Source organism: Lepidothrix coronata, unplaced genomic scaffold (genome assembly GCF_001604755.1).
Source record: "Lepidothrix coronata isolate B3197 unplaced genomic scaffold, Lepidothrix_coronata-1.0 Scaffold144, whole genome shotgun sequence".
In the NCBI taxonomy this organism is placed as follows: domain Eukaryota; kingdom Metazoa; phylum Chordata; class Aves; order Passeriformes; family Pipridae; genus Lepidothrix; species Lepidothrix coronata.
In genome coordinates, this window is record NW_016690324.1 from 1,145,545 (window position 1) to 1,168,237 (window position 22,693).

At 42.9% G+C, this 22,693-nt stretch overlaps 1 protein-coding gene and 2 long non-coding RNA genes across 5 annotated transcripts in view; 1 reads left to right on the forward strand and 2 right to left on the reverse strand.

Moving 5' to 3' along the window:
• CNOT6 (CCR4-NOT transcription complex subunit 6) overlaps positions 1-12,473 on the reverse strand; it is a 33,515-nt gene extending 21,042 nt beyond the window's left edge. Inside the window, exon 1 of one of the 3 annotated variants that reach the window (XM_017827948.1) lies at positions 12,309-12,473. The gene's annotated coding sequence lies outside the window, so the exon portion shown is untranslated. Of the gene's footprint in view, positions 1-9,913; positions 10,292-12,308 lie in introns of those variants that run through there. The other 2 variants (XM_017827946.1, XM_017827947.1) reach the window with 2 other exon arrangements.
• Positions 12,474-13,863: 1,390 nt separating this feature from the next.
• Positions 13,864-15,379, reverse strand: LOC108503682. The gene is made up of 3 exons (XR_001876896.1): positions 15,290-15,379; positions 14,848-14,927; positions 13,864-14,218 (listed from the first exon to the last, which is right to left on the reverse strand). It is a non-coding gene; the product is annotated as an uncharacterized LOC108503682 (long non-coding RNA).
• Positions 15,380-15,581: 202 nt separating this feature from the next.
• On the forward strand, positions 15,582-16,163 carry LOC108503681. Its single transcript, XR_001876895.1, has 3 exons — positions 15,582-15,695; positions 15,801-15,900; positions 16,006-16,163. It is a non-coding gene; the product is annotated as an uncharacterized LOC108503681 (long non-coding RNA).
• The last annotated feature ends 6,530 nt before the right edge of the window (positions 16,164-22,693 follow it).

The following is a 22,693-nucleotide window of genomic DNA, read 5'->3' on the forward strand; positions in this document are numbered from 1 at the left end:
AATTGCATTTCAAACCTTCACAGCATGGAGTAGTTCAAGAAAATCAGTCTCTTTTCCCTTCTCCCTTTCCCAAATCCAAATTTAGCACCTGCTGAGCTGCTACAGTTAAACATTAAAGCTGAGGTAAACATCAGATTAAGTGATACAGTTTTGTCAGACTAAAGCAATTTTTAGTAAGACCCATAAAATAGCATTGAACATCCTCAGAGTCATTGATATCTGCAGCTTTTAAAGGATCATGATGATCATTTTCAAAAGAGCTTATACCACCTGTGATTTTCAGTTGCACAAACACAGACAGTGGAAGCACCACTAATGTTAGGCTGTTATCACATGCAGAAAATCAGTTCATAAAGGAGACAATCTTCATAAATAAAAATATGACATGGATTCTCAAAACACGCCCCAAACTACATGAATTTGTTGACGAGGACATTTAAGTGAGTTTGAATGAAAATAAAATTGTTTACTATCTTGTACCAGGTTATTAAAATTGTTATTTCAATACTTGTAAAAACAGAAGAGCTTGAGAGCTGAAGAGGAGTGTGGCTGCCCACTCTCAGCCTGGATCAGTCTCCACACAGATTTAACACCCCTTATCCCAAAGAAACTGAGCTAAATGAAGTCAACAGTGCACAGGGTCTGATACAGGGAATTAGATCTTGAGCCTTCAGTGCAGACACAGTTTTAAGCCCTTATTTGCACAGGGGGTGCTGAGAGAAAGGCTTTAGGACAGGGTGAGGGAGAGCAGGGGCAGAAAGACCCTTCAGGGAAGGGTAAAGGGCAAGGGTCACGAGGATCAGAAAGAGAAGGAAAAAACTGAAGGTTATAAAGTCAAGGGGGGGCAACTTGTTGGAAGAAGAGCTGACAGAGCTGGCTACAGCAGCAGGTGGATGATGGAACACTGGCTCTGGCTTCACTTTGGAACAGACCACTAGACACAAAGCCAAATGTTCACAGGTCGAGCTGCACCTGCACCGACGGCTGCCTGTCTCTCCAGATCACAGTGATGGCAGCAGCCAGGGATGCACAGCCAGGCCAGGTGCTGGCTTTGGAATTGTCCTGGACAGGGAATGGTGTGATCACCCACACCACGTGCGTGGGTGTGCTGTGCTCCCGAGGTGCCCTCACAGCCACAGCACCAGGGCCACGAAGGACACTGTGTCAGGAGGCCCAGAAAACGAGTTCCTGGAGGCCAAGCTGACTGAGCTACTCTGCTGGAGAACAATGGAAGGAGTTCAGATCATTGACTGGCAGGACTTTTGAAATGGTGTCCGTGGCTATGGGCATGTGCGAAGTGGAAGGTCGACTGTGAGGCAGTTTCTGATCCAGATGACTAGGAAAACTACCAATAAATAATGCCTTTGAAATGGAGAAATGAGTCTGCCCTGAGTGACAGGGCAAGAAAGACAATGATGTTTTTCCTGTCCTGCTCTTCTGCCACTTTTTTGAAATTGTAAGATGGTGGGGAGGAAGATTTAATCAAAATAGGTAGTTGAGCAGTTATTTTGAGAGTAAACAGTAAGGTTTTGTTTGGTTTTTTTAAGCATCAACAGAAAATAATACAGCTTGCCTTCATTTCCTGAAATGCCTTCTACAACACCACAGATAAATCAGCTCTATTTCAAAACTAAGTGTATCAGAAAACTCCTGCAGGCCAAGTACCATCTACCCTTTATAGTATTAGCTTTATTATAAATGTAGATATCAAGTTTGCCCCAAAAACTCTCCTAAAACATCATCTCCTACCATATCAAAATTAAAATTAGGAAAAGAAAACCAAAATTCTAAAACTGTGTAGAAAACAATGAGCTAATGAGAGCAGCACAGTGTTCAGATACAACTTCGACTGATCTAATCAACTCTGAAATAACTATTTCAATACTTACTCCGTAGCATCTATAAAACCCATTTACACATATGGGAATATCTGTAGAAGTACCTCAAGATCATGAGCTGAAGCATTACAACTCTGCTTCTGAAACTTCCTAACACATGATGGTGACTTCTTTTGACTTCCCCTCCCTCCCCTTTACTTGATATTACTTATTACTGACAAACTGAATGCAGATCAGGAGATAGCCAGAAGGGGAAAGTAAACAATGTATACCACACTTGATCAAGTGCAGAATTACTCAAATTTTTTGCTATTTTAATTGAAAACAGTGAATAAACTATACAAATTTAGATCTAACAAAGTGAGAAGTAACAAGATAATTGAAGTAACAAAATAATTGAAGTATGTTTTCCATTTACTGATGCAGTGCAGTATTACTTGTCAAATAAATTATTTTTGAACTGCTGAAAAGTAGCAGGATAGAAAGCAACGTATTCAGTTGCTCAAAGAAAACAACAGTCCATATGAGGGACTTTCTTTTTCCCTTTCCCTCTCCAAACCCTCACACTTGAAGCTCATCCCAGACCATTCATTTGTAACCTTGTGCCTTTAACCTGGAAGCTCTCTTCCATGCAATCCAAAGTTTCGTTTGAAAACGGGTTTCAACGACTTCCTCCACAAATATAGTTTCTTAAATTGACTGCTATGTCTTGAATTCCAAGTTAATTTAGGATCCTCCACACACCCACTCCCCCAACCACTTGCACTGTGGTTTTACAACACACGAAGCAGAACTAAGCTGGTCCTGCTGCAGTTCCTCCTCCCCAGGACCCCGTATTTCCACTTCACTCTTGCATCAACACTGACTTTTGTCTGATAACAAAAGGAGCTGGTGAAGAGAATTAAACTGGTTAAGTGGGGAAGATAAAAAAAAAATATTTGAGGGAGCCTAGCTTCCTGTATTATTCCTGTATAGCAGAAATGTATGTGTGCATTTGCAGCTGTTTAAAGGACTGAAATCGGGACACCACCATAAGGGACACAAAATTTCTTCTCCCAGAGCAGGAAGCACAATCTGGCTTCCAGCTCCCCTCACCCATCCATCAGTTAAACAGTAACACTGAACAAAGTCTGAAATCCCAACTGAAGGCAAAGTACACTTCTTTTTAGATAACTGAAAGTTATAGCATTTCTAGCAATGCATAGGTTAATCAGGTGCATTAACCTGTATTTAAAGGGTTAATTTCTACTGTTGAGCTTTATTAGAATTAACAGAAATTCTTTCAACTCCGAACAGTGACCCTCTCCAAAGAGAACAGAAGTACATCTCAAAAATAACTACTGTGCTTTGGAAAAAAAATGTTTAAGTGTCATCATAGTGCTGTGTTTCAATTTTTACTATAAAACTTCAGGTTTCCCCATTGCCACTCAAAGACCCACCACCCATTTTTCAAACAGTGTTTCCAAAATGAATCAACCTCACTTCTTTCACCTTCCTGTCACTGGTGGCATTTTACTCAGCAAGTTATGAATTTCTGTGGGAACTTACTTACATTTCAGCCTGATGTACAAGCAAATGAAGCAACAACCGTGTCCCTGGCCAGGATGACAAGATGCAACATCTGTCACCTCCTCACAAAAAAGCAACTTGAACAGGCTTATGACAAAAGTCAGTCCCTGCACAGTTTACACACTTGACTTGATGAGTTGAGTCAATGACTGTATTATTTATCCTCAGCCTGTACCATGCCTGGGCAACAAACTAGAGAGTGATGTCAATACTGAAAAATGATGGAAAAACTATTCATAGGCAAGATATCAGGATGAGGAAAGGAAGAAAGCACCCAACACATCCCAGCTAGACCTCAAGTGTCACATGAAGTAAATTTAAGGTACTTCAGCTAAATTCTTATTTAAAATTATTTGGGACCACCCCACCCACCTAAGACATAAAACTTGAACTAGAGAATTAAATATTTTTTCTATATGCCTGACACTGTTCCTACAAAGCCTTCTAAATTTCATGTCATTTTATTTCTATCAATATCTTATTTAGAACACAGTAAACTGAAACTTTGCTTCTTTAAAAATAAATCTAAACGTACACCTACAGTTTTGGATTTCCCAGCTATTAGCAGGTATACACCATAATATGGAAGAATACTTGCATCCTGCTATGAAATATAGCTTGTTACATAATATGTATTGTGCTACAATGTAGTATACAATATATATTTATACTACATGTATTTTATACAATATATACTTTGTTACAATGTATTATAACATATATATACAATAAATAAAAATATATCTTTTGCTACAATACACCACTGTACAAGTAGATAAACCAAAGTTCAGAAAAGCAGGTGTGGGCCATCACCCAAAAGAAAAAAAAACCCTGGAATTATTAAATCTGCCTCACAATAGAGGAAGCCACACTACAGCACACTAAAATCACAAATATTTTGAGGCTGAATAAACAGAAACTTGAGGACTTGCCTATCCATTGAAATACAACCTTACATTTAACTTCATAGGCATGAACCACATTGTTCTATTGAAATATATACAAAGAAAACATCAGTGTTGCAAGAAACCACAGATTTATTTTTTTCCTACTATTATGCTACTTCTAGGTAAATATCAAGTCTGTTGTGCAAACACCTATTATTTGTGGACTATTGCAAACACTCTTGGCATTTTACTTGAAAAAGGCTGTTCAAGGTTTTTTTTACAGTAAGCATTTAGTATTGAAAAAAACAAGGCCAAGAAAAATCCGAGTGGGAAATCAGCTAAAGGGTAACACCTGAATTTTTTAGAACACACGCTGTGAATTAAACATTTCCTTTTACCCGGTGTGGGGAGGGATGGCACGTACCAGCTGTGGGCACAGGAAGAACTGGAGCAGCACAAGGACTCCTGAAACACTCCCCACCCCCAAGAGACTCAACTATAACATGTGGGAAAGTGTCAAGATCCCTTTAACCCAATTTATAGCTTAATGTTGGAATAATCTAAATTAAAAATACTAAAAAAAAAAAGCTGTTGAGTCAACACTAAGTCAATTGATTCATTCCAAGTGCTTTTTCACTTGCTAAGATCACATTTTAGTGGCTGTTACCATATTAAGATTTAATGGCTTCATCAGGGACATAATGCTTCTCTGTCATATTTTGAGGACTTCTAAAACTATAATTTTATGTGACTGCCAATACGAACCCACAAGTTACCCTTCCTCTTTTTCAGACTTAATATAATTCAGTGGGATGTGAACATGCATGACAACTATGTAATAAGAAATACAAGATACTGATTAGGTCAATACCCATTAGTTCATGTGAGTATGTCTGGAATATTACTAATCAGAAAAGTTATTTGAATTTGCATATATAAGTTCTCCTAGAGAAAATTCAGAAGTTAACAAATGCTCTAATGTTCTTTCAAAAATCTGTAAAGCTGTAAAAGTTCTGCAAGAATCCTTAATCTAGCCAAAGCTGACTAACATGAGGCAATGCTCCTGAAACTTAAGCAAACCTTCCTGGTTCAGATCAATCTGGCCATAAACATCTAAGGATTTATTTGCTGTCTTCAAATCAGGCAGACTCGATTAGACTAGAGAGCAGGGACTAGAACAGCCTTTAAATTTGGTTAAGTCCAAAACTCAGTCAGAATGTGTTAAATTTTGACCTGCAGGTATTTCAAATTTAATTAAGGTTACTTTGTCCCTCATAACTGCTTGTCCATGGAAATGCAAACTGGCTGGTTTCAAGGTGTGTGGCAGGGCTAGGGAGGATGTCATTTTCCAAACTTTTACTTCTCCTACCCAACCCCTACCTATCCCAATTTCCTACAGATGAGCAGCGGGTAGCCCAGTATTTTACTGCTGTACATGGAATCCTCTAAACCTTGAATGGTGTGAAAAACCAGTGCAAAGAACCAACTGTCACTTCCATGTTCAGTTGCCATAAACACCAATTTGGGTTCCAAAGAGAACTCTACAATGGTCAGAATACAAATGGCACAATTTAGCACAGAGGCCCTTGACTGCTCCATCCTCTAGACAGACCTACAAGACAGATCTGTTTTATCAGAATCATGGCAAAAACCTCAAATTCCCACCCCATACCACGCACAGCATCTAATTATTTGAAATCTGATGTCCAAGTGTTTTCAGTGTAGCAGAGACATGGTCCAGATGATTCGAACAGTTCTTAATTATCAGCAATTGTATGTAATTATGCCTATAGTAAAAGGCCGCTGTATACAAAACAAACACTAACACAAAACCAAATTGCAAAGCAAAGGCTGACCTTAACTGGTGCTCCTATAAACATGTTGGCTAACTAATGAGTACTACACAGCATTCAGCTTCTTGCACATTCTATTTTAGTGTATTCTGAAATGCCAATACATTAAGAGATGTCAGGTTCACTAATTACTTTAAGAATTTACTTGCATTACATAATTGCATGCTGTACGAGTAAGATGGAACCTAACAGATCAGCTATAAAAGGAAGAGTTCTGTTGTAAAACATTTAGCTTAAAAATGTAGGCAATAAGATCAGAGCTTAAAAGCTTTACCTACACGTCTTCAGAAAGCTGAGAATGGTCTTACACTCCAATATGTTCACATAATACCAACTCACCCTGCACTGGGTGTGTCCAGACAATCACCTTTGACAATTTAGTTATGATTCTTCTTGATACAAGGAACACTGATTCTTGTTTAGAGTACTTAATGCAAAATTTCTTATCTGGTCCTCCTCAGTAAGCTATTCTAGATACTGGCACATTCACCACCATGTTCCTTACCACATTTTTCTTCATGTCTGCAGAATGCTTACCACATTTCTGTTGTTTCATGGGTGAAAACATGAAGTCACCACACAAAACACTATTTCTTAGACTTACAATAGAACTAAGGAGTAAGAGGTAACTCAGCTACTTTAAATGAAGTTTGGACATGAGCTCATTTTCAGCATTCCTGCTATAGAACTGAACTAGAGCTTGACAAGAGATGTCAGCATCTAAATCCAAAAATCTTCACCTTCCTAAAATACAAGTTCTAGATATCTAATCGCTTGTTAAGAGTTGCTAAACTAACTGAAGTTCAGGATGTTACAGAACTCATCATACAGTTTATGCTCTACCCATCTAGCCACATCCTGACAGAAGCAACCAAACTATTCATAGATTGTTTTCACTTCAAATTTAACCAACAAGCCTGAAAATGTTGTTCCACAACCACGCTCTTGCGCAGCAAAGCCAACGCAAGATTTCTTTCCTGTCCCCATGTTCCACTTCTGCACCTCTCCCTGTTTTGTTGATGCAGCTGTTTGTGAGACAATGGTGAAAACCAGCAAAGACACCCAGCTAAGAAAGTGGGGGTTATAGGTTGTGGGTTTGTTTTTTTCTCTAAATAACAAAGTATCGCCACTCCAGCCACGTCACTGGGTGGTTTTCAGCATCATTCTGACAACGGTGGTACTGACACAGATTATGTGGAGTTAAAAGAGCAACCAAAGAAGCAGCTTTCCAAATTCTGCCACTGGAGAAAAGCCCTGACATACTACACCAGAAGAAACCATGGGGTGATCTAGCCCACTGCTCCCTGCACAGAGAGCATGACCACTGTTGCATGATCAGTTCTTGAGGTAGATATTAGATGATGCTCCTCATCAAAGCAGGAATCCTTCCTAATCTTAATTGTTCTTCACACACATCTTCACACTTGTTCCTAAAAACTCTCTTTAAAGTACTTTTTACAGATGAACTGTGATTAAGGCAGCACTGAAACTGCTCTTAATCCACATGACCTTTGCTCATCAGGCAAAGCTCTTCTGTTGGGTGAAAACTGTTAAAACTTGTATAAAAGAATATTTAAGAGTATTAATGGTCAGAGTTTGGCACAAAACACCTTAATACTTTTTATTATTTAGCCATTACGATGCCATCTCCTTGCTCTGACAGGTGATACACACCAGATGATGCACGCTCAAACCTGGTGGTGTTTTAGTTTAGTTTCAAGTCTTCCTGTCTTTGTAGGTGTCAGTTCAATGTGGGTTTTGTTCTAAAAACCATATGAAAGATCTGTCTCTGGAGCACAGCCGGTGCTTGGAGTTTTTTTCTGATCCTTGACTCTGCAAACTGATCTGTGCAGAGAGATAATTTTGTGGAGCACCACATAAGTCAGATAAACATGCAGGATCCACATCTTACCCATCAAAATACTTCAAAATAGCTCGAGCAATAAAGCTGCACATGTTATTTGTAACATACAGGATAACAGATTATGGTATATTTACGGTCTCCTAACCATGGCAAGGTGCTGCACCCTTGCTAAGGAAAGGGAGAAGTTCAAAGGAGGCCTTGGAGATACTGGTATTCTACAATGGCACAGAAACTTTAGGAAGGTCTTCAGGTAGGGAGTCACTTCACTTGCAGAAAAAAGGTTGCATACCAGGAAAATGAACTAAGACACACAAGAGAGCCATCCAAACATCCAGGCAGTGATCATAATGTCTAGTTGGCAGCCTCCACAACACAACTAACAGCCTTCTCAGTCTAAAAAAATTTAAATCAAATCAATCTTCTCCATTATAGCACAAACTGGAATCCTAACAGCAAGTACTTTAGTTCTAAAATAATCAATTGTATATATTTACTGCTCCTAGGCCCTCCTTGATTTATCCACTTGAAAAAAGGCCTCTGAGGCATTAACAAAAGGATTCATGTTGCAGCCTTACAAAAGGAAAAATTGAGTTGTTGCCAACCTTTTTCTTTCCAAATAAGCACCATCTTGGAGGTGTAATTAGTAACTAAAACTACATGTTAAGCATTTAAACAGCTTTTTCTAAGGGACCTGTCTAAGCATTTGTAAACTCTTCAAGACTTCAACTGCAGAAACAGCTCAGTGTAGAAATTGTGAGTGCAGGTCCCCAGGCTTATGCCAAGATTCCCTTGTTTAGTGGACTTCTACAACCCAATTTCAATGTAGGAACATAAATTATGTCACTTAATACAATGCTAATAATCTTGCAGGGTACTGTACAATAATCACACTTCCAAGTGTGAAGCACCAACACTTTAGAAGGAACAAAACAGATGAAACCCTGCAGTGACTCAGTTTGAGCAATTTATGCATAAAGCTTTCAAAATTACACCACAAAGAAGTCTAAATTTAGACTGGATTCAATAATGTCAGTATTTTGGCACCAAAAGGAGTGTAAAATCTAAATATATGGGCTAAAAAAACCCAAACACATTGCATGCAACAGGACAGGGATCTGTCTTGTGCCACTAAGGCTAAAATCCAGTGGTGGGGCCTGTAGAGAATATTCTTGTGGTGTTTTAAGGTCACTGGTAGCTTTTTAAAGCTCATCATACACAACTGTAACCTTTGATACTATATATATCTCCTGGCAATAAAACCCCTATGGAAATAAGTGTCAATTCTTGTATATTCTTTCAATTCTAAAGACTGAAAGGCATCCTCATTGCTAAAGATTCTGTGTAGAATCTTTGCTTAATGCAGCCCCATTTGGGACAGGGATATAATGGTCAGACTGCACATCCACAATGTACAGCCAAAATGCCAGGACAAAACCAGAAAATAAATTAAAACTCAAAAGTCTGTTAGCAAACCAGATTGGGGCCTCTGCAACAGGGGCTGCACAACTGGATGGAGGAATTCTGGTTCACCACCTGGACTCTTAGGCATGGTGGTGAGCCAAACAATAATGGTAAAATATACCAAGAAAAATACTTAGGTTTTTGGTGATATATTAACAAGGCCTTTTTAATTTTACTGTCATGCTTATAAAAAACCAGATGCTTTCGTTCATGTGTTGGGAAAGGTTTTTTAGTTTGCTCAATCCTGGGAGCATTTGACCCCATTTTAAAGATAGTGGTTTCCATCATGTACATTGCACTTGCTTAAAAGAATGTCTTCCCAAGCTCTAGTACAGCCCTATCTTAATGATTTTAACTTGAAAGGTACCTTGCTCATTCAATTTGTGACCCGCCATCACATGTTTTCAAATCTTCATAATATAAAACGTGAGAAGTATTTACCTGCCCATGCAGTTTTACAGTCACATCTATCTTTATATTTCAGTTCTTCCTCTAAAATTCAAGCACAGTAAACAGCCTGAACACACTGAGACTGTATTCAGAGTTCAACTTCAAAATGCAAACAGAAAAGGGATGCATGGTAGTATCCTTTTCACACATGGGCTGATCCAAGTGACTCAGGTGAAAAGTGAACAAAGAGTTAATCCAAACGCGAAGGGCTCCATTTCAGTAATAGCATGAATAAACCCCCACAGAAGGCTCCATTGCTAGCAGCAAACTCCACAGAGTCCAGATGAACCAGCAGGAAGAACAGAGGGCGGATAATCCTGTAAAATTACCCCAGTGGAAATGTTGATAAATTCCCAATTACGAGACCTGCTCTAGAATGAAAAAAAATGCGAGATACAATACAATTACCAGTCAACACTTGCACATCTTTGTATTTAAGCCAGACAAATACCACAGGTATTTCTTAATCCCTTGAATTTTGAATTAGTTACCCACTGTGGTGAAATCTAGATTAAGAAAATAAGCCCCAGAAATCAAATGAAAAAACAGATGATCTGCAACTCTAGCTACAAAGCAAATACCCATCTGTGAAGTTATATTTTCAGCCATACAATTTTCTACGCATTTGTGGAAATACAGAGAGCTGTATTTAAAAAAAAAATTCAAAATAAACAAACAAAAAACCCTGCCTACAAAAACCAACAAAACCTTTAGTTTACTATATTTGTTTTGAATGTTTGTTTATATATATTGGAAAAAGTAAAGTATGAAAGAATTACTGAATTAGTTAGGTTGGAGAAGACCTCTGAGATCATCGAGGCCAACCCAGGACTATAACCTAGCAGGTTTCACGTGAATTTTAAATGTCCGTGGAAAAACTGCTGGTAAAATACGTGTTCACCATCCATATCAAGACAGAGACAGGTGCATAGATATCTCCTTTTCTAAAGCCTTGTCTGATCCCAGGCTTATCGCTCTCCATAAAATTCTGGATGAGGAAGGGAACGCCACGACAGGCCGTGGGGGTGCGGGAGCTCCCCGTCGCCCGCTCCCGTTCCGCAGTCAGCCCAGGCGTTCATCCCTGGGCAGCCGAACCGAGGCAGTGACCCCACTAGCACCCAGCCCGTTTATGGAAAGACGACTACCAAATATTCCACTCCAAATCCCGGTCCCGCCGCCGCCCCCCGCCCCAATTCCCTCTGTTTATCCCCTGCATGCGCCCGTCCCGCGGCCTCGCGCGCCCGCCCCCCGCGCGCTCCCATTGGCCGCCGCCGCTGCCACTCACGGCCCCCGCGCTACCTCATTGGCCGCCTCCGCTGTCAGTCACGGCTCCCCCCCGCCCGCCCCGCCGCTCCCTCCGCCGGAACGAGCGAGCGCCGCTGCGGCCCCGGCGCCAGCGCGGCCGCGGCTCCCGCTGCCGGCGGGGAGGGGAGGGGAGGGCCGGCAGGGACCGGCGGCTGCCGCGGCTCCTTCCGGAGCAGGCGAGGCGCTCCGCCGCTGACAGGCAGCGCTGGCTGCCGCCCCTCGGTGCGCGCCCAGCCAGGCGGAGCGGCCTCCCCTCCGGCGGGGGAGGCAGCGGCGCGGGGCGCCGCGCGCGCGGAGGGGTGGACGGGCAGTTCTCTCCCCCCCCACCCCCGATTGATGTCATTTCCCTCTCTTGCCTTTTGTTTTAATTATTTTAAACTCGATCGCACGGTGAGGGGAAAAAAAACCACCACCACAACAACAAAAAAAAAACCCGATACCAAAACAACGGCAATAATAACAACAACAACAAAACAACACACAAAAAAAATCCCCACCAAAAAAAAAAACCAACTCCCCTTCAGAAAAAAAAAATAAAACAAAAAACCACCGAAAAACTTCAGGCTCGCAGATGCCATTATACTAATTTCTCTTAATTGCCTCCCCGATGCAAACACAGCCGGGCTCCTGCGCGGCGCCGCCCGGCCCGGCTGCCTCCCTGCCTCCCTCGCTCCGTCCCTCCCGCTCGCCGGTGGGCGCTCGCCGGGCCCGGGCCGGGGGTGCGCAGCCCCTTCCCCGCCGCCCCCCGTTCCAACGCCGCCGTTCCCCGCCGCCCCCCCGGGGCGCGGAGCCTCCCCCGGGCGGTCCCACAGCCGCGGCTGCCCAGGCCCAGCTCCCCCCGGTCCGGAGCCCCCCCCACGCCCAGAGGGGGCCTCTCCCCCCCATGACACCCCCGAACGACCCGGGGGGCTCCCCCCCACTGAACTCCGAGGGGGGGGGTCCCCTCGCCGCGGTACCGCCGCTCGCCCCTCACACACACTCACACACACACACACACACGCACAGCGCACCCCCCCCCGCGGTGCTGCCCCCCCGGGCTGAGCCCCCTCCCCTCCGGGCCGGGCGCCGGGGCCGCCCCTACCTGTGGCTGCAGCATCCCCGTCCCCCCGCCGCCCTCGCTCCGCCGCCTGCCTGGCTCTTTGTTTCCTGCCGCGGGCCGGACGGGAGAGCGGCTCCCCCCCGCCTCCTCCTCACACTCATTGAAAGCAAACAAGCATCATGGCGGCGCTGGCGGCGGCGGCGGCTGCGGGCGGGCCGGCCCCCCTCCTCCTCCTCCTCCTCCTCCTCCTTCCTCTCCCTCTCCTCCTCCTCCTCTCCCTCTCTCCGCCCCGCCTGCCCAGGCCGCCCGCACTGCGCGGCCGCGGAGAGGAGCGCGGGGAGGGGGCGCAGCAGCGCCGGGGAGGGGTGGGGGGGAACGAGGAGGGAGGAGTTTTGGGGGGGATTTTGGGGTACGGCCTCGGGAACCGGGGAAAGGGGGAGGGAAGTGGGTGAAAGTAACGTCACGAAACCGGTGCAAGCGGTGTATGGCAGGGAAAGGGTTCCGAGCAGGAGCGAATGGAAATAGCCGCTTGTTTGGAAAAGAACTTTTAAAAATTCTCCTGCAAAAGCCCAAATCGGGAGCTCAGCCTTGCAGTGGATGAGCTCAGGCACGGTGCGGGTAGTGGGCCTGGATGCATTTTAGGAAAGGGAATATATTTTCTACGTTTGTGTCTTTGCTGGCAAGCCAGGGCCTCGGATCCTCTGCTGTGACATTTTCAGAAACAATGTTTACCGTGAAATGTCCCCCAGAACTGCCCAGCAGCACCTTTCTGAAACTCAGGTTGTGGCTTGTGTAATGTTTTCCCTTGAACAGATTAATGGAGGCAAACAAAGATATTTAGAAAAATAAAGCATGTTCTCGTTAAATGTTGTTATTACTGTCCCTGTGCAATAAGACTTAACAGTATGATGAGAGATGCTAAGGGAAATGGTGGCAAAGTGCCATCCGTGGTGTAGTGTTAGCATAAATCATAAATAATGACTTCCAAATCAAGGATTTCCTCAGTTTTTCAGAGAGTTAGAATGTTCAAGCATTGGTGATGCAGCAGCAAATAAGCAATTGATACACACCACCTCATCCAAAGGAATAGTAAAGAAAAAGGCATTGTCCCACATATAGAACCCTGTTTCTGGTCTGGGAAAGCTGAGTAAGAATTGAAGGCTCCTCTGCTTAGGTATAACTGGATATGTAGCTGGAAATAAGTGGCACTTACACTGTTGTGCAAACAAGGCATTCTCTTTTAACATAATTCCAGGGAGAACGGTACCTGGTCGAGTTTCTGAGAAACACCACCACAAACCAGCGAGGGCAGTGCTTTGAAAAACATGACTTTGGCCTGCTGCAGACCAAACCCGCTCACAGAACGTCCTCCACAGAAACGTTGAGCCCTTTGACACTTTTTTGGAAATAATCCTGCTATACTTCAGATTTCTGTTCAGCCTTATCAGATCATGTATCTGAAATGCTCTCAGATGATAAACTATCTCCTCGCCGCATGGTGCAGTCCTGTGCTGGAGATACCCGAGCCTGCTCCATTACGGATGTGCCCAGGCTCTGGCAGAATATCCTATCTGCTTCCCAGGCTTGGCTGGCTCTGGAGAGCTGACAGTCATTCAGAACTAACTCGAGTAGCTCTACATGTCATTCTCCTGCACTGCATGTCTTTTCTTTCCGATAAGCAGCTGTCCTGCACATTCTTCAGTTAATACTTTCTGGGTCAGATATGGCTTCAATAGACTATATCGTTTTGCCCAGAGCTAATTCTCCAAAAGCAGTAGGAAAGTCTTTGAATACGTTGCAGGATTTTCCAGGAATTGCTGCTCAGCAAAGAAAATTTAGTTGATCATAAGTCTCTCGAAAAACGCTTGCAGGGAAACTTCATTCCTCAGGGATGGATGCTGGGGTAATATTACATTAGACGTGGAAAGGTCTACTGGCAAGGGCCTTCATTGCTGCAAGTGGAGAACAAATGGCAGAAAATACTGTAATTCTCAGATAACTGAGATAAGCAAAAAAGAGCATTAGGGGAAATAATTTAAAAGCAATTAAAAATAATTCTGTATTATTGCCTGTTACTCAGAGTAACAGGAGGTCACAGCAGTTTGGCAGGTTTCAAGTTAATGAACTTTATGATAACGCTACAAGTTGTTTATAAAAAACCAGCAATATTTGAAGAGCCTAAAGTTATGGCCTTTTATGTCAACAATTCTTCTTTGAACTGCCAGCTTATGTGGTTTGAAACAACAGAATGAAGTAAAAACAGGTATGTGGGGTTTTTTTTTAGAAACTGTTATGTTCTACTGAATTTCCTGTGCAGAAGTGCTGCTGCTCATCTGTACATGTGATTAACTTTTGCTCCCTGAAAGTGTTATCAGACCTGTAACCAGGCAAACAGCAGAGCAGATGGCCAGTGCCAGTATCGGTGTTTCTGGTCTGGGTGTTTAATGAGATCTGAGAGCGTAACATGAGCCTCTTTCATTTTGTCTGCCTCGCATGGCAGATATACTTGGTGCAAGTGCTCTTGTTGCTCAAGGTCACAGATTCATCAATCAAAAGAGAGCCCTTCCCATTAATCTTTTACCTGCCCATGACAGTTTCCATACGTCTCCGGAGCTGCCACGTCCCATGGAATGCCGTAGTCCCGAGTTTGGGACAGCACTGCTGTGAAAGACAGCCAGGTTAGAGCAGAAATTAGTCACTTTTTAGAACACAATGTTAAGGTTACCGTACCCTGAGCATAAGTTTTCATTCATTAACCCTAAAAAGAAAAGCCTTTCTGTGCTGTGCAATAGGCCTTCAGTTGGGCCAAATCTCACTTGTGGCACACAATCACATGTCCCACATGATGAAGGTGAATGTCCTACAACGTTTCTGACCTTACAGCTGGAGATAGAAGTATGTAATGTGAGTAGTTTAAAGACTTTTAGCATCCCCACCATCTCCTCTGTTGCACACATCCAAGGCTCAAGTTCTGTCTGGGAGGCCTCAGGGAGGGCCACTTGGTCCATCTCACCAACACTTACAGCTGGTTCGAGGTCCTGGTGCCTCTGTGCACTGACAGAGGGATGTGAAACTTGTGGTAGAGAGTTATCTTTGTGGCTGAGCTATGATGCTTTCTGCTTTGTTTAAATTGCCAAATTTGGTGAAGTTATAATCTTAAAGTATCTATGTACAGTTGCACAGTAGAGGCTTGTTTGACTTCTAAGTTCTTTGTAGTAAAAGACATATCTTCATCCTGCATGGCTCATACATCATCACCCCAGAGAACAGGCACAGAGGTGTCATGGCTTATGGAAGCTCATGTGTCTGGGGTCACAAAAGAGGTGGCCAAGGAAAGGCTCAGTCCTCTCTGCTCCCCCCCTTCTGTGCCCAAGAAATGTGACAAAACCAAAGTAACTGGAGGCAGGAAATGAATTGAGCAGAGTTATGGTAAAGTAAGGGAGATAATGAGAGGGAAAGAAGGGAGTAACTGGGAGAAGAAGGAGAGGGATCCCGAATAGGAGGGCAGAGCTTAATTATGGTCTACATTTTTAGTCTATGTAGGTAGAGAGACAGGAAACTGCAGGATAGCTTCCATGGCAGTTGAGATCAGTGGGATAACTGCTCTGAACATGGGATATGCCTAAAATGACAGGTACTCTGAAAAATGAGGACTTGGAGCACTCATATTGTGCTTCTGAAATCATTGCATTTTTAATGATTTCAGCCTTAAGTTTTATGGCCTGTTCTCCATCTACAGAGTGAATGTAAGAGCATCTTCTGTCACAGCTGGATAGTAAAGATAAATCTTTGATGTTTATTGAGCATTAAAACTACAGTGAAAGCTCCATACAGAAAGCATTGAGGCAATTAATATTCCTGCTTTCCTCTGCATGGAATGGAGTTCAGTGGTTTCCAGAAGACTTGTATGTAAAAAGGTAATTGAAAACTCCCCTTATGCATATCCACAACAGAGATGAATTCAGGAATTTTAATCCTGGAATGGCACAATTTGTAGGTAAGGGCTTTGCAGCCTTAGAATTACTTTAATATCCATTGTTAGACAAAAGTAGACTAAGTGCTTAAAAAGAAACTGAATAAGATCAAAAGCTTTCTTTCTAGAAATAACTGCATTTTAGTAGGAAGACTTCCATAGTGAGAGAAGAGTTTCTAACTCCTTTTTGCCAGGGATGGATGCTACTATTTAACACTGCCACCACCTGAGATGCTTGTATACCATGTTTAGATGACTCTTCTAATTATTTAGATATTTGATTTTTTATCAGGATTGTAGCAGTTTAAAATGAATCTTGTTCTCTACCTCAAGTTTCCAGGTTTGTGGAGCATTTAGTCATTAATATATTCTAGTGTGTGCATTTGTGCTCTGCTGTAGCAGTGAAGTAACAGATCTGAGAATGTCTTAATTCTTACTTGTCCTAATCAAATATTAAAATCTGAATGCTGTTAAGAAGCTGGATTTATGAACCATGATGTTGTTTACCTCATTGCCATTTTTCAGATTGATTCATTTTTCAGGCTGATTCTTACAGATTTTTGTCTCTAGAATCAGCTCTCAACTCTCGGTCACCTGTCTCCAAGAAGGTATCCATCTTTTTATATAAAAAACTAAGTTAATTACATGAAAGAAAAAGTTAAAGGTATGGCCTGTGTGCATTCATTATGTGGGCAGAGCTCCTGGTTGCATTCAGAGCTCTGCAAAAGGAGCACAAGGCTTTGCCTTTCACAGCAAGAGCTTTTATGTATGTGAGTGAATAGAGCAAATTGCTATGAAAACCTGAATGCCCAGTTATGGAGTCACAACTTAGAGGTTAAATGCCAAATAATGGTGTTATTGATGTAAGATGGAAGAATTCTCATTAGTGGAAAGCAAGTGCTCAGGCAAACCCATCCAGATTTTTGGTCTTTTCTGCCATACCCTCTTCCCTTTGTACCCATTTTGGCGGGTTTTTTTTCCCCTTCTTCTGTCAGCATCTTATTTTTCATCTTTATTCATTGTTGCTTTCTATGCTTCTCCCTAGCAGCAGAAACATATTTACTGGCAAGCTGATCCCATCTGTGCTCCCGCGCTGTAAAGCTTCCCCCCGCCGTGGCACTGCACGTCTGATGGAGCTTCCTGCCATGGGTAGGAAGCTCCAGCCTTCCAGAGTGCCAGGATTTCCCACCGTGGATCAGGGATCAGGTGGGCAGGGCACCGCCGACTGGGCATGGTCTAAAAAAAAAAAAAAAGAAAGAAAAAAAAAAAAAAAGAGGGTGTGGAGTTTTTCTTGTGTAAGAAAATGCAATAATACCGTAATCATTTGTCGCCTGACCGTTCGCTGGAATGGAGGACTGCTGAACTTTTAATTTAATTGGGCCTCTCACGCTTGCACTGCTTCCTGCTCATGAACCAGAATATATGAGGACTATAACTCAAATATACACTAAGCTGTCCCTGCTGCAGTCTCATCCCTTGCAAATTAAGTAGGATCAGGACTCAAAAGAGATAACCAAGGAGACCGATGTCCTGGAGGAAATTACCGTGAATTACAAAATTATGGTTTCTCTCTTAATAAAAAATGAACTAATGCTCCAGTGTGACACTATGGAACTCTTCAGTTTATAAAGGTACTGTCTTTCAGGAAATATATATGTTAATCCAGCTGTCATGCATAAATTCTCATTTGGGGCCTGATCTAATTCCCATTGAAGTAGAGATGGACTCAATCTACTTAAATTTCTCCATGCAGTTTCACGGCTTTCCACTATCTTCATCTGTTGTATCACATTACTGTGTGTGGGTAGAGTTGCCACATTCCACCCATGACACAACTGTTTCAGTGGCAAGTGAAGTGATACGTGCATATGGTACACGCAGTCTTTACACAAACCGTATGCTTTCAGACAGCTATCTGTGTAATTGGGGGAAGTTTTAGAGGCTTCCTGAATAAAAATCTGTTTGCTACATTATTAGAAGATGTAGAAAACTTTGTTTATCATTCCCATGACCTTACTTGTGGCATTTGTGGGACAGAATGAGTGATTTATTGTTTACCTTTTGTAAATTTGTAACTCAGATTAATTACTTTGAATAGCAATAAAATGGTTGCATGAAGATTTTGGAATTGATCTCTTTCATTTTATTATTTATTGCATCAAATCTTAGGCCTAAATTTTGCTTATATAACAGTAATTAACTTCACACAATTTCCAATTACAGTTATACATAGTCTTCGTGCTTCACATTTCCAAGATGTTGAATGTCCTCATTGCTGAATGTTTTGTATAGGATATCATTATTTATCTGAAGAATTTTGGCTGAGGACAGTTTCTAGTGGAAAAAAAAACCCTCCAGAGAATTTATAAAGTACACTTTAATCCTGAGGCTATTATAGGCCTACTATTCTTTTTTTTCTTTTTTTCATTGGTGGTTGCAAAAATAAATTACAAAATGACTGAATAAATTTAGCTGGTCGTTAAGTGTGGCTATTTCTATATTATCTGAATTGACAAAATACTTTCCTTAGGACATTAGGTTTGTAGAGAGGGGGAGCAACCTAAATAAGTGTGGGCATGTACGTGCCTGTGAGCTGCTCACCATAGGGTGCCCCTGCAGCCAGAGGAGGCCACGGTACAGATCCTTGGGGCTGTAATTTCTTTTCGAAGGCTTTGATGGCAGGCGTTGGAGCTGAGATTATGAGATTGGAAGAGGTTTTTTTCCAAGCATGGGGAGACCTCAGTGGGCTGAAGGGTATTCACTGCTGCAGAGGGGAGAGGGTGACAGTGTCTGCAGCTAAAAGTCTGCACCACGGAACAGCTCTTGCTCAGAAAAAAAGGTGAAAATCATTACCTGCTTCCCAGGTGATCACTGCAGGTGACAGCAAGAAAATTTGTCCAACGTTTACAGCTGGTGTTTGGGGTGGTACATTAAGGCTTTTCCACTCCTCCTGAAATATTAGGCACTTTGAATAAATGCCTCCAGGAGGGGCAAAATGCCAAGTTGAACAAACCACTGATCTAACCTGCTGGTTTTTTCCTCTGTGTCCAGAATTGTTGGTCTGCAAGATTAAAAAAAAACCAAAAAAACCAAAAAGTTGCAGGATAAAAAAAAAATATCATAATGTTTGAGCCTAATGCAGCAGGCTCAGGCTAAATCACATTTCCCAAAGTGTGGCTTTCAATATCAAGCCTACTCCTGAGGAACTGGCAAATGCTCAACGAGCACAACATGGAGACAACTGGCAGCCTGAGTCATTTTCGCATGTGATTGTTGAATGTGACAGATTGAGAATAGCAAGGAGTACGAGTTCATGCTATGAGAGTGAAGTAACCCAGCATCCTCTCGCTGGCTCGAGCCTGCAGAGATGTGGAGTGCTGCGGCAGAGAAATGCCACCGAGGCTTTGGAGAAACGGGTTTAGCACACATGTTATTTTCTTCGTTTGCTCATTTTTATTCCACCCTAGAATGTTTCTTTCTTCTGTTTACGGCAGATGGAAAGTAAGAGAAGAACCCTTGACACGTGTTTGTAAAACCTGGATTGACATTAACTTATTCCCCTTTTTACTTTTTCTCTGAATACCTTTTGCCTTTCTACTTACACTGATGCTGTACTGGCCTTTTTATTCCTTGGTAGTTACTGCTCCAGCACATTGGCTGCACAGCAACAGTTTCAGGGGACACTTGTTTGTAGAAATGGTCCCTTCCAAACCAACCTGGTGGGGTTTCCTTTCAGAGTAAACTGCAACAGGCTGGGGAAGTCCAGGGAAGTTACCAAAAATCTCTGCTGAAATCCAACCTTCTGTTGCGGCCGATCAGAATATTATAGCTTAGTAATTTATTAATTAAATGTAACTATGCTTTATTTTCATACGCGTTCTTGGAAAAGGCAACTTCTTCCCGATTTCTTATTCATAAATATTCAATGTGTGATCTCTGCCAGCACAGCTGAGCACATAGGCTGGTCTGTTTGGGACATGTCTGTAATGTGTCCTGCATTGAGCTGGTGTTTGGAGTCTGCTGCTCACCTCTATAACACTGTATGTGAGGAATTACTTCATTTAATCCTTGTAAAACAGTGTGCTTTGTTAATTAGTTGCAGAGGTGGTTTGAGGATGTTGGATGAGAGGCACCATGGACCAGTGACATGTTGTAAAAGAAGCAGATGTAAAGACTTTGAGATGGGTGATGTTGATGCCCAGGGCCCTTGCAAACACAGAAGCCTCTGCATAGGCCAAGAAAGATAAAGGTGAATTTTTGATTTGTCCAGAAATGTTTTCATTCTTTTTCTCCTGTAAGATCTTGTGTGTAACCATGTGTTCAGGACGTATGTGGTTCTGGTTAAAACAATTGGAAACAAACTCCTTTTGTCCTTTAATTCTCTATTTGTCAAGACTTTGGGAAGATGATAATTCCTGGGAGCCCTTTGGCTGCAGGGAATGGTGAATACCTGGACTGATTCCACTGGTCTCCATTTTGTTCTACAAATAATTATAGGTAATACATTAACACAAGAAGCTGCCTAATGTGCTGGGCACGCTCTGTTTGCTCACCACAGCAACAGAAAAGGATTAAATGCATTCTTTGTGTTCGTGAGCTCTGGGCCATTATTCTTGCCAGCCCGAGGTGATTTATTGCTCCAGATCTGAATTGCCAGTCCCTGGTGGGGACGTGTGGAAGTGAAGTGACCTGTGCAGGAATTGGTCTATTTAAACCCGTATTTATTCGGTGAATCTTTTGCTTTCACGGCTGTTTGTGACAGCAGCTGCCTGTCAGGGATGAGTCAGCGGGTGATCATGGACCCCAGGAGAGCACCCAGGACGTCTGGAGCTGCCATTGCTGCTTTCTCCATCTTGGTACCTCCATGTCTGTGTATGGATCTGACATCACAGGAAACTGCTCCAGCCTGGGAGCCTTTCTGACCTTCCCTTTAACCTCATCTCCTAATTCCCTCCTCAATGCTGCTTTTAATTGATCAGAATTCAACAAAATGTCAGATTTTTCTCTCTTGGGTGACTGTTGCCCCTGAGCTCCCCAAGACTGGCCCTGCAGGGACTGAAGCTGCTCCCAGTGTCCTGTGGCCGGAGTGGGACAGGGGGCTGCGGAGGGACCGTGGGTGCCAGGCCCTGCTGGGGCCCCTGCTCTTCCAAATAATGGACAGCAGGTGGTAGCACATGTTCATTTCATCACTTTTTTTTTCTTTTTTTTTAAAGAATTAGGCTTTGCAAAGCTTTCTCTGATTTTCTAAAACGAGGTGAGGGTGGGAAAGCTGCTTCCAAAGAGGATGAGCACCTGGCTTGCTTCCAAGTTTTTCCATTTTTGCACCTGGCTTGCTTCCAAGTTTTTCTGGTTTTCCACGAAAGCTCAAGCCCCTCCCACTCTGACATTTCTAGAGACACTTTTCTTCCGTGGGCTCCTTGGCCGTGTAACCGAAAGAGCTTGTCTTGGCTTGACTCTGCAATCCGTGTGGGATAATTTCCCTGCGGAAGCGCACAGGTAGTGCTGAGCAAGCAGAGCACCGGGGCTGGGAACAGCAGCAAGCTCCGGCAGACGCTGTGGACCTGAATTAAAGCCGAATTAAACCGGTTGCATCAGCTAGCAGGGCTGCTGGAAGGAAACACTCTCTTCCAGCCTAAAATCCTCCGGAGGGGTGTGAAGATAGCCAGGGCAGCGTGTCAAACAGACAGGGTCTGGCCACTTGGTTGAGTCCACCCTCCAGCTGGCAGATAAAGCATACAGATCCCTCTGCCCTGCAAGCTGGGCATCCACAGGAGCAATGGAAGCTTTTTTGGACAAATGTTCCTGCAAGTTTTGTGATAAGACAGTGCTTTATGTTGGCCTGGTGAGAACGCCTGCGTGGGACTGGGCAAAGGCGCAGACGCGCTTTTGAAGAGCATCCAGCCCTGTTAATCCATATGTCAATAATACATCCAGCCTGTGATTTATTTAATGCAGATACTTTGTTTACTGCCGGCTTTGGAAATATTTCAGCTCCAATAAAAGTGCAAACTTGTTTGTTTTTTTAATAACTGGACTTCCATAATTAACTGACATGTTATGACAGTCTACTGTGGCCTGAAAAGCAGAGCTCCAATCAGATGTCTTAAATGAAATTAAGGCAACCTAACCTCAGGTTTCTTGTTTGACTGGGTTTGTAATTGCTTTCAGGCTGCCCTTAAAAACGCCCACATGTGGACAACAACATCTGTAGTTTGGCCACTGGGATAACAACTGAGTTCTTTCCTCATCAGATCTGGGCCAGAGCACAGCTGACAAGTGCCAGGAGGCTTAACCCTCCTACATGGCCTGTATTTCCAGGTGTAGCTGGTTGTGTAAGAAATGCTATACATCTAATCTCTTATATTTTTATGTATAGCTGGGAGAGCAGAAATGCCAGAATTTTATGCTATGGTCAGTGGATGCTGTCACAGGAATAAGAGATTGAACTTCGCTC